Raw genomic sequence first — 10,259 nt, 5'->3', positions numbered from 1 at the left:
CAACTTGCGACAGGCATTTCCCCTACTGAGTGAAAGATTAGCTATTTCTAGAAGAAATAAAATATTTAAGGTGTTTTTAATTTTACATTGTAGTTATAGAGGACAATTATAATGTATTAAGACATATTTGTCGTATTAGTCAGGGATCACTTTAATAAGATAAATGTTGAACTCTCTCTCTCTCTCTCTCTCTCTCTCTCTCTCTCTCTCTCTCTCTCTCTCTCTCTCTCTCTCTCCAGAGTCAGTGAGGTTGGTGAATGGGTCTAGTGTGTGTTCAGGCAGAGTGGAGGTGAAGTCTAATCAGTCGTGGGTCTCGGTGTGTGAAGGTGACTTTGACCAGCAGGATGCAGAGGTGGTCTGTAGGCAGCTTGGCTGTGGGGCTCCTTCAGTCCTCCAGGGGGCGCTCTATGGAGAAGTGAACACTTCAGTGTGGACCAAAGAGTTCCAGTGTGAAGGCAACGAGTCTGTTCTCCTGGACTGTAGAACCTCAAACTCAACTGCAAACACCTGCTCACCTGACAAGGCTGTTGAACTCACCTGCTCAGGTAATAATAATAATTGTCGCAAAGGGATTTGTGCTAGACTAGAGGGAAAAGAAAAATATAACTTAGAGCACCTTTAATGCCTATGTTTATGTGTATGTGTAACACGGGATGCACCCCAGAGCCTACACTATTTTCAAAACAAAAAAATGATTAACACAATTTTGGGACATTTTATTGACTTCATTTGACTTAAAGATGGTTACTTGTTTCTTTTATTTTCTTTTCTTTACTTTTTTTTTTCTTTTCTTAGGTTACATCATAGCATATAATGATACATACAGTGTATATTAACACAATACAAAGATATATTAAGTTGTTAAAACAGTATACATGTGTGGTGATATGACTAGGGATGGGACGATATGAAAATGTCATATCACGATTTTTGTGACCAAAGAAATCGCGATTTATGATATTATCACGATAATCAAAATCCATTGTCATGGGGCGGAACATTTGCCAAAAAAATAGCAGATCTACAAGCTCACAAGATCGCGTTGTGAGCTTGTAGATTTGCTATTTTTTTGGCCAAGGCATTTGATAGAGAGTGAAAAAAAGACTCTATCAAGTACATATATTCTAAAAACCTTTTACCAATTATAGAGGGTTTAAGTGGTACCGGATATGCAGCTCGGCAAATAAAAGGTGAATTGATCCCAGTGCATGACGGAGGACGATATCACGATAAATTAAATATCCACTATACGATTATCGTGATTTTTTTTTTGCCACGATAAACGATAATATTGCCTATCGTCCCATCCTTAGATATGACAGTTGTATACGTGTTAACATTCCAACCAAAGCATAAAAGATGTCAGTTGTTTGACACAGAGCAGGTGGAGCTAATAGAACCCCATCACCAGTTAACAGAACACCACCATTCATTAACATGGAGGCAGCTAATAGAACCCCATCACCAGTTAACAGAACACCACCATTCATTAACTTTGAGGCAAAATGAACACTTTGAGCTCACAAGACATGTCTGGTCTAAATGGTCTGTTACTGTCTTGCCTCTTTACAGAGCCTGTTGATGTCAGGTTGGTGGGAGGAACCAGTAACTGTACTGGCATACTGGAGATGAAACACCAGGGAGACTGGAGACCACTGGATGGTCAATCTGACTGGAACCTGAAGTCATCATCTGTAGTGTGCAGACAGCTGGACTGTGGCTCTGATGTTTCAACACAAAGGAGTTCTGCTTCTACACTTCAACCTGTATGGTGGATTACAACTGACTGCGTTGGATCCGAGTCTTCGCTGAGGGAGTGCGGAACAAAGACGTCTCATAATTCCACTGTCAGATTGGAGGTGATCTGTTCAGGTAACACAAACAATGATGTCTTTCTGTCTGTCTGTCTGTCTGTCTGTCTGTCTGTCTGTCTGTCTGTCTGTCTGTCTGTCTGTCTGTCTGTCTGCTTGACTTGCCTACTTAACCTACAGCATGGAAACAGAAGATGTTTCTTTTTCAGAAATTACTGTAAGAATAAAATTAACGTTTGGGGATATCTGTGACATTTTCATGAAGAGGACAGTTTAGAAGGATGTTGTGAAGGATTTCCTCAATTTAGGATCAGGCATAATGGTGAGGTAGTCCGTAGAAGCAATACAGTCGCGTGTGTCCTCGGACGTGTGCGGTTGTGTCCTCCTGTAGCTCCCAGTATTCTTTCCTCTTCTTTCTTTTTCTTTCTTTTTTTCTTTCCTTTTTTTCTTCCTTTCTACGTCTTTTTCTTCTGTGTGACCCCTAACACTGGTCAGATCCGGTCTGTGCCCTTGTTTTTTTTTCTGTTTTTTAGTGTGTTTACGTGTTTTTTTTTTTCTGACGAGCTGGTCGGAGACTGTGAACAAAGGACTCTTGGACGCAGCCTGTTTAGTGAGCGGAGTTTCCGAACGGTGCCGTTTTTTTCTTTTCTTTTTCTTTATCTAAAGTAGTGATTCAGGCCGTAGGCCTACACGGTTAACGGTGCCTGAATCGACCGGTGCGGGTTTTTCTTTTTGATACGATCCGTGGAGGCATCTCAGGCTAGAACAGTCTGGAGAGTCAAGACACGGCCACCGCCGGGACTACTTTTACGCGCGGACCTGCGGATGTTGCCGTGTGTTTTTTCTCTTTCAACGTCGTGTAACTGGGCTGTTGCTTGGTTAACGGTGCTCATACGGTTCACCGAGCCCTTTGAGTCGTTGGATGCGGTGGATTATGGACATGAACAGTATCACGGGAGACAGGGAAGAGCGGAACGAGGCGCGGAGGAAGGATTTGGCCGTCGTCATGACGCACGGGGCGGAGGCAGCGCACGGCTCGCCGGCGCGTGGAGACGCTCGACTACGGTACAGTAGAGAGGAACTTCTCTCACTAAAAGATCAACACTCCTTACCCAGCAATGACATTATTCCCTCCCTGAGGAGGAGGGAAAACAGTGGAATTCAGACAGGAAAGCGAGCCCAGTGAAGAAATAATAATAATACCTCTTCTTCCTCCTCTACCCCCCCCCCCCCCCCCCCCCCCCCCTCCCCCTACAACTCGGTACTGCGTTCCTTCTATTGTGTTAGGGAATGTGCGATCTCTCAATGATGCTGATAATGCAGATGAACTGGTTACTCTCATGTCATCTCAGAGTGATTACAGTAATGCTAACATCATCTGTCTAACAGAATCATGGCTGAACAGTTCATGCCCAGATAACTCCATCTCTGTAGATGGCTTTAGTATGATAAGAGCAGACCGAGAGATAATGAAAAATAATGGCAAATTGAAAAGAGTAGGTGGGATTTTGCTTTACATCAATAAGGGCTGGTTCAGGGAAAAACATGCCACAGTGAAAAAGGTCATATGTAACCCATGCATCGAACTACTGGGGGTCGTTTTGAGACCATTTTATCTCCCGCGGGAATTCTCGTGCGTTGTCCTGTTGACCGTGTACTGTCCACCTAGTGGCAGCGCAGCTGTAGCTCGGGACACTATTTTTTCAACTGTGGCTAGCTTTCAAACGCGCTACCCTAGCTCCCTTATTCTGCTGAACGGGGACTTTAACCAGGTGAACGTCACACATGCCCTCTCTGATTTCTCCCAGTATGTCACTTGCAAAACCAGAGGTGAGAACACTCTTGATCTTTTGTATGCTAATGTTAGGAACGCATACAACTGTGTCTCCCTCCCCTCAGTGTGCGGCTCTGACCATTCTATGGTGAAACTGGAGCCATCTTATCTTCCTGTTGTGAAGAGAGTGCTTCCAATCAACAGAGAAGTTCAGTGTTGGTCGGGGGAGGTGGAGGAGAGACTCAGATTTGATTTTGAGATGACAGACTGGGAATCATTTTTCAGTGAACATGGTGATGATGTAGATAGCCTTTGTCAGGTCATCACTGACTATATCTGCTTCTGCGAGAAGGTATGCGTTCCTACTAAGAAGGTTTGTTGCTTCTCTAACAACAAGCCGTGGATGACAAAAGAAATCATTCACCTCCTTAAGAGGAAAATGGATCTGTTCCATGCAGGAGACTTGGAGGGCGTGAGGGTGGTGGTGGAGGAGCTTAAAACAGTCAAGGCCCAGGCAAAAGGGAGCTACAAAGCTAAGCTGGAGAACTGTCTACAGGAGAACAACACGAGACAAGTGTGGGGGGGTTTCAGGAAGATCACGGGGTACGGCTCTGCCACCTCTTCTGTGCCAGGCACGGAGGAGCTGGCAAACGAGATGAACCGATTTTTCAATCGGTTCGACGGAGCTCCTGTTAGTGTTCAACAAGCAGCTGCTGGGTCAAACGGTGACCTCGGTTGCCGCCCTGTTTCCTCCCCTGCACTTTCTCCCCCCCAACCCACCCCATATCACCCCCCCCCCCCCCCCCCCCCCTCTCCTGTTCCTGTCCCTCCCCCTGCTCCTTCATCTCCCCTGATTCTCACCACCGAGCAAGTGAGGCGCCAACTCGGAAAAGTCAACACCAGGAAAGCGGCGGGACCTGATAACATCAACTCTAAGGTGCTTAAGGTTTGCGCAGAGCAGCTCGCTGTCCCCTTTACGCATCTCTTCAACCTCTCCCTGAGGACGGGGAAGGTACCACAGCTGTGGAAGTACTCCTGCATTGTACCGGTGCCTAAGAAGACCCGTCCCTCGGTCCTCAATGACTACAGACCGGTCGCCCTGACATCACAGGTCATGAAGGTCTTTGAACGGCTGGTTCTGAACCAACTGAGACCGGCGGTCAGTGATCACCTGGACCCCCTTCAGTTTGCCTACCAGGCGGACATTGGAGTTGATGACGCCATCACCTACATGCTCCATAAGGCTTTCACCCACCTGGAAGATCTGGGCAGCACGGTCAGAATTATGTTTTTGAGCGGTGCTAACCGCTCCTATAGACCGCTTTTTTACCAAAACTATGATGTCACAAATGATGATGACATGAGTTCGCTAGACCAATGAAACACTTCGATTCTGTTGATCTGTCCATGATGTCATAGTCACAGAGGCACTCGATTGGTTCACCCTGATTTAGAACGCGTTTAGGCCGCGTAAAATACGTCATAACGCGTTTAGGCCGTGTAAAATACGTCATAAAAAATGATTGAGCGGTGCTAACCTTGAATTTCAAAATTTTATTAGATGAATATCACTTATAAGCGATAAAATAACCACACTTTTAGACAGACTGTGGAAAATCTTACAGGTTATAAATGATAGGCAGCTAATACAAGTTTAAAATACAAATGAACAGACTTTGAAAAACTAAAATATTCATCTTCTGGCCTCTTCTCGCCTCTCTGGAGGTAAATAAGGTCACTTATCATTACACTATGACACTCTTACAAGCTACAATCCGTAGCTTGGCCAACTAACTGATGAGAAATGACAATAAAGACTTATATAGTCTGAGCAGACCTCTAGACTGACATCATACACAACAAAAAGAATATTGCCATGCATGCCTATCAACACTGATTTGCGCAGGAATTAGTTTGCACCGCTCACTTCGCACGGGTGCGATTTTTTGACTTCTCCAGTGCTTTCAACACTATCCAACCGGCTCTGCTTGCGGAGAAGCTTGCACTGATGGGGGTGGACAAGGGCTTTGTGGCATGGATCACAGACTACCTTTCAGAAAGACCACAGTTTGTGAGACTGCAGAGCTGTCGGTCTGATGTGCTGGTGAGCAACACGGGGCCCCCCAAGGAACTGTGCTCTCACCCTTCCTGTTCACTCTCTATACATCGGACTTCCGCTTCAATTCCAAGACCTGTCATCTGCAGAAGTTCTCAGATGATACCGTGGTGGTCAGCAAGATCTCGGGTGACAACACGGCTGAGCACGATGGTGTGGTTAGGGACTTTGTGCAGTGGAGCGAGGCTAACCATCTCAGGCTCAACTCAAGCAAGACCAAGGAGATGGTGGTGGACTTCTGTACTTCCAAGAGAGTCCCCCTGGTGCCAAGCACCATTAACGGAGAGGTGGTTGAGCTCGTGGATAACTACAAATTCCTCGGAGTACACCTGAATAGTTCACTGGACTGGTCAGACAACGCGCAGGCGATTCACAGCAAGGGTCCTCCTGAGAAGACTGAGATCGTTTGGTGTGTGCAACAGGATGTTACAGATGTTCTACCAGTCTGTCATGGCAAGTGTCCTCTTTTTTGGTATAACATGCTGGGGTGGCAACAACAGAGCAGGTGACACGTTTAACCTAAACAGACTGGTGAGGAAAGCAGGCTCTGTCGTTGGGTCCTCTCTGCATGGGGTGGAGGAAGTAACCAGGGTGCGATCAGCGAGGAAGCTGGATTCCATCTTGAAGAACTCCTCCCACCCCCTCCATCTTGAGATCACCAGCTACTGGAGTAAGAGAGGAAACGACCTCTTTGCCTACCCAGGACGGAGATGCGAGAGATTAGGAAAATCTTTTGTACCGGCTGCCCTTAAGCTGTACAACGAGACACATAACGGACGACTGAAAAGGACTTCCTTCCTAACTTAGACTGACAGAACTATTGCTGTATTGACTTTGACCTCTAAGGACCTTCCAGGGAGAGTGCTTATGATGTGCGTCTTGCGGTGACATGCTTCCTAGTTTCTTCTTCTTTGAGCTGTTTTTTCGCACTGTTTTTTTTTTTTTACTTTGCACTATTAGGTTGGAACTATTGCTGTATTGACTTTGACCTCTAAGGACCTTCCAGGGAGAGTGCTCATGTGCGTCTTGCGGTGACACGCTGCCTAGTTTCTTCTGCTCTGAGCTGTTTCTGTTGTTTTTTTCGCACTGTTTTTCGACATTGCACTATTAGGTTGTGTTGGTAGTTTCTGAGTATTTGTCTTGTTTAACAATGACAGTGAGATACTTGTTGCACTAACTAGCATTGACTGCTTTGGTCTCTTTTTTGTAAGACACTTTATGTATACTTATATTTAATTCGCCCCCTCTATTGATGCACCTTCTCTTTTTTGGTACTGTACTGCTCTTGTTTTTTACTCTTATCTATCTTTTCCTACTTCTCTGTAACTTTGTAAATAACTGTATACTGCTGTTCTACAACTGGACAACTGAATTTCCCCCTTGGGATAATAAAGGTATCTATCTATCTATCTATCTATCTATCTATCTATCTATCTATCTATACAGTTTACAGTTTAGGCATTTAGCAGACGCTTTTAATCCAAAGCGAATTACAATAAGCAGGTAATACACATCACTATAATAAGCAAGATAATATTTCAGTTCATTAACAACATAACAGTATGACAAATGCATAGGAATATCAATCTAGAAAAACAATAACAATGGTAGACCACGCAACGTAGTAAAAAACTTCTAAAGACCCTATAAAAAAGGGGGGAAAAAAGATTAAAAAAAATGCAATGATGTTTCTTATTTAATTTGACATATAGTTTCTACATTCCAATATGCTGCATTTCTAACTTTGGTTCAATCTCATTGGCTATTGGTTTAAATATCTGCTGTATCATCCAGTCACTTGTGTCTTGTTACAGGTCTGCTGTTTAAGCCAAACATCAGCGTATCCCCCACTATAAATGGGGTTTCTGAGGGGCAGCAGCAGGGGCAGCAGGTGTGGGAAGGTTCCAACTTCACCATCAGCTGTTACATCCAGCCACAGCATGCAGGAGGCCTCTTCCACCTCACCTTCACTGGATCCAACACAACACACAACCACACCCAGCCAGCTGTCAATCACTCTGCCAACTTCCTGTACTCTGAAGCAGACCACACCCACCAAGGGAATTACAGCTGTGCTTATCACATCGATGTCGTTATAAATCACACCAATGTGTTTTCTCATCATTTCTCCTCTGAGAGCGAGATCCTCTCTCTCACTGTCAGAGGTAACCTCAAAGGTAACCTCAAATTACTTTTCATCTCACAATATGAAACTCATTCAATCAAACGTGAAAGTTATATTAAAGGGGCTACAACATGACAATTAAAAATATATATAGTTTATAAATATCGTCCCATAATATGTTTTTATACAGGTTTAAGCCTAAACAACCAGCTATTGGACTTTCATATTCTTTCTGTCTGTCAAAGTTAAATTCATGGTGTAGCGCCTTTAAGGAAAAAATATTAAATACACATCTTACATGATGTTTGGTGATGTTTTTATTCCAACATTGTTTTTATTCCAACATATTTCTCTCACAGTCTCTCACAGTCATCTGACATCTAACATCATCAGAGTTGCAGTCTCAGTGGTGCTGGTGCTGTTGATGTTGCTAATCTACGCCCTCTATCGTCTCTGGGAGGTAATACATCTTTATTCAACACAAGGCTGGCATGTAAATGACAGTTAAACCAGACTTATTGTCTTCATCGAACAAACAATAGAGAGATAGGAGGGTTCTCAACCACAGTGACACAAACATTATCACCTGACAATTCTCTACACTCCCTCTGAATTAAACAGCTGCCCACATTTAATGTACACTTCATCACAAGTTTGTATTTGACTCAACATTATTCATAAAGTAATCTCAAAGTAATTATATTACATTCTCAATGTAGGCTAATCTTGTTTGATTAGAGTTCTCAAATTCTGCCCGAACCCGACCATACCTGAACCAGACTGACATTTAGGGTAGGGCAGGGCCTAAAATGGATGCTAATTAGTCGGGCCGGGTAGGGCCTCGGGCTCATTGAAAATAGAAAATATTTGTCTTTATAAAAACATTATTTTATTACTAGCCTATTACTTTATGATAGACGCGACCATACCCGACCTGACCCGGCGTTTTCGGGCCGGGTAGGGCCTAAAATGTATGCTAACTAGTCGGGCCGGTTAGGGCCTCGGGCCTGCCCAATTAGGGCCCAGTTAGGGCTCCTTCAGTCATTAATTTTCAGGCCCGTTGAGATGTTTGATTGGACCCTGCAAATTGTTGCTTGTGGTTTGTTTTATCAGATCACTGTTGTTTGGACTGCGTGTTATATATATTAGTTTTTTGTTTTAATACAATCATTGAAGTAGCCTCTGTTACCTGACCACTGGGTTATACCTATGGTTCACACTGTATATGACGGACAGGTACTGCATGTTTATTTGAATGCTCACCAACATTAACAAAGCTTTTATTGGCCACGGATCATCATCTTCTTCTTCTTTTGAGCTCCAACATTTGGCTTTGTCTGGGACGCGAAGCTTGGCCTACATCTAGCCTACATCTTGGCACAGCGCTCCAAGTTTGTTGTACGTCCAGGGTCACATTGGCCAAGCTTTACAGGACACTTAATGAAATACACTAATATAAAATAGCGCCGCTCACTTCACACCAGGTGTGGTTCTTTAGGGACAAAACCTGTGATTTAAGCAAACCAGATTCAGTGACTTAACGTCGGGTGTTTCTGTGTTTCTCCAGGCCATCAGAAGACACAATGCAGGAGTGTGGAACATTGCTAGGGTTCATTATAATGTAGGAAGGGAGAACGTTGAGATAGAGTATTATGATGATGTTGGTCCTGATGCTGAAGCTGGACCAGGTGAAGAGGAAGAATACCATCAGTATGAAGACATTGATCAGCAGAGAGTTGCTGAAGCTGAAGAATAACATCAGTATGAAGACATTGATGAACAAAGAGTTATTGAAGCTGGACCCATTGAAGAGACAGGAGTCCAGGACACAGAGTTGTAATGCCCCATTCACACATACAGTAATGTACAACTTCAGTGCTAGGGACTAGCATCAAGTCTCCATGCAATGTCAATGGGGAATTTAAGGAGCCCGTTTTTACTACCGTGACGTGAGGCGGGACTACGACTGCTATGACGCAATCGCCGTTGCGGTCCAAATCATTAAGCAAAGAGCCGTCGGCGACGGGGTCCCACCTCTTTCACTGACCGCTTTGGTTCCCATGGCGACGTGTCTATGGAGCAGACGTTTTAGGCACAACGTGGAAAGGGACCTTCTGGCGTAGTACAGAGTCAGACGGCTGCTACGGCGGCAGGATGCTCTATTGAGTGCTGATCATTTCTGGTTGCCGTTGTCATCTGCCGTCGCCGTAGTGTTGCTTAAATTCGCTAATGTCAGAAGCTAGACAGCAAAAGGCATCATGGCTTCAAAACTGATAAAAGCTGAACTTTGACGCTATCGCGAAGCACTAGCGTCCAGCCAATCACAGTTCTCTTTCCCTATTTCTCCTCCCACTTTTTTTTTCACTTGTTCATATGTATACTATATAAAATGTAGCATGTGGCAGTGGTAAGTCTGTTATGCTTGAGCCTAAT

Source organism: Nannobrachium achirus (genome assembly GCF_963921795.1).
Source record: "Nannobrachium achirus genome assembly, chromosome: 20".
NCBI lineage: Eukaryota > Metazoa > Chordata > Actinopteri > Myctophiformes > Myctophidae > Nannobrachium > Nannobrachium achirus.
Note: the sequence above shows the minus strand (reverse complement) of the source record.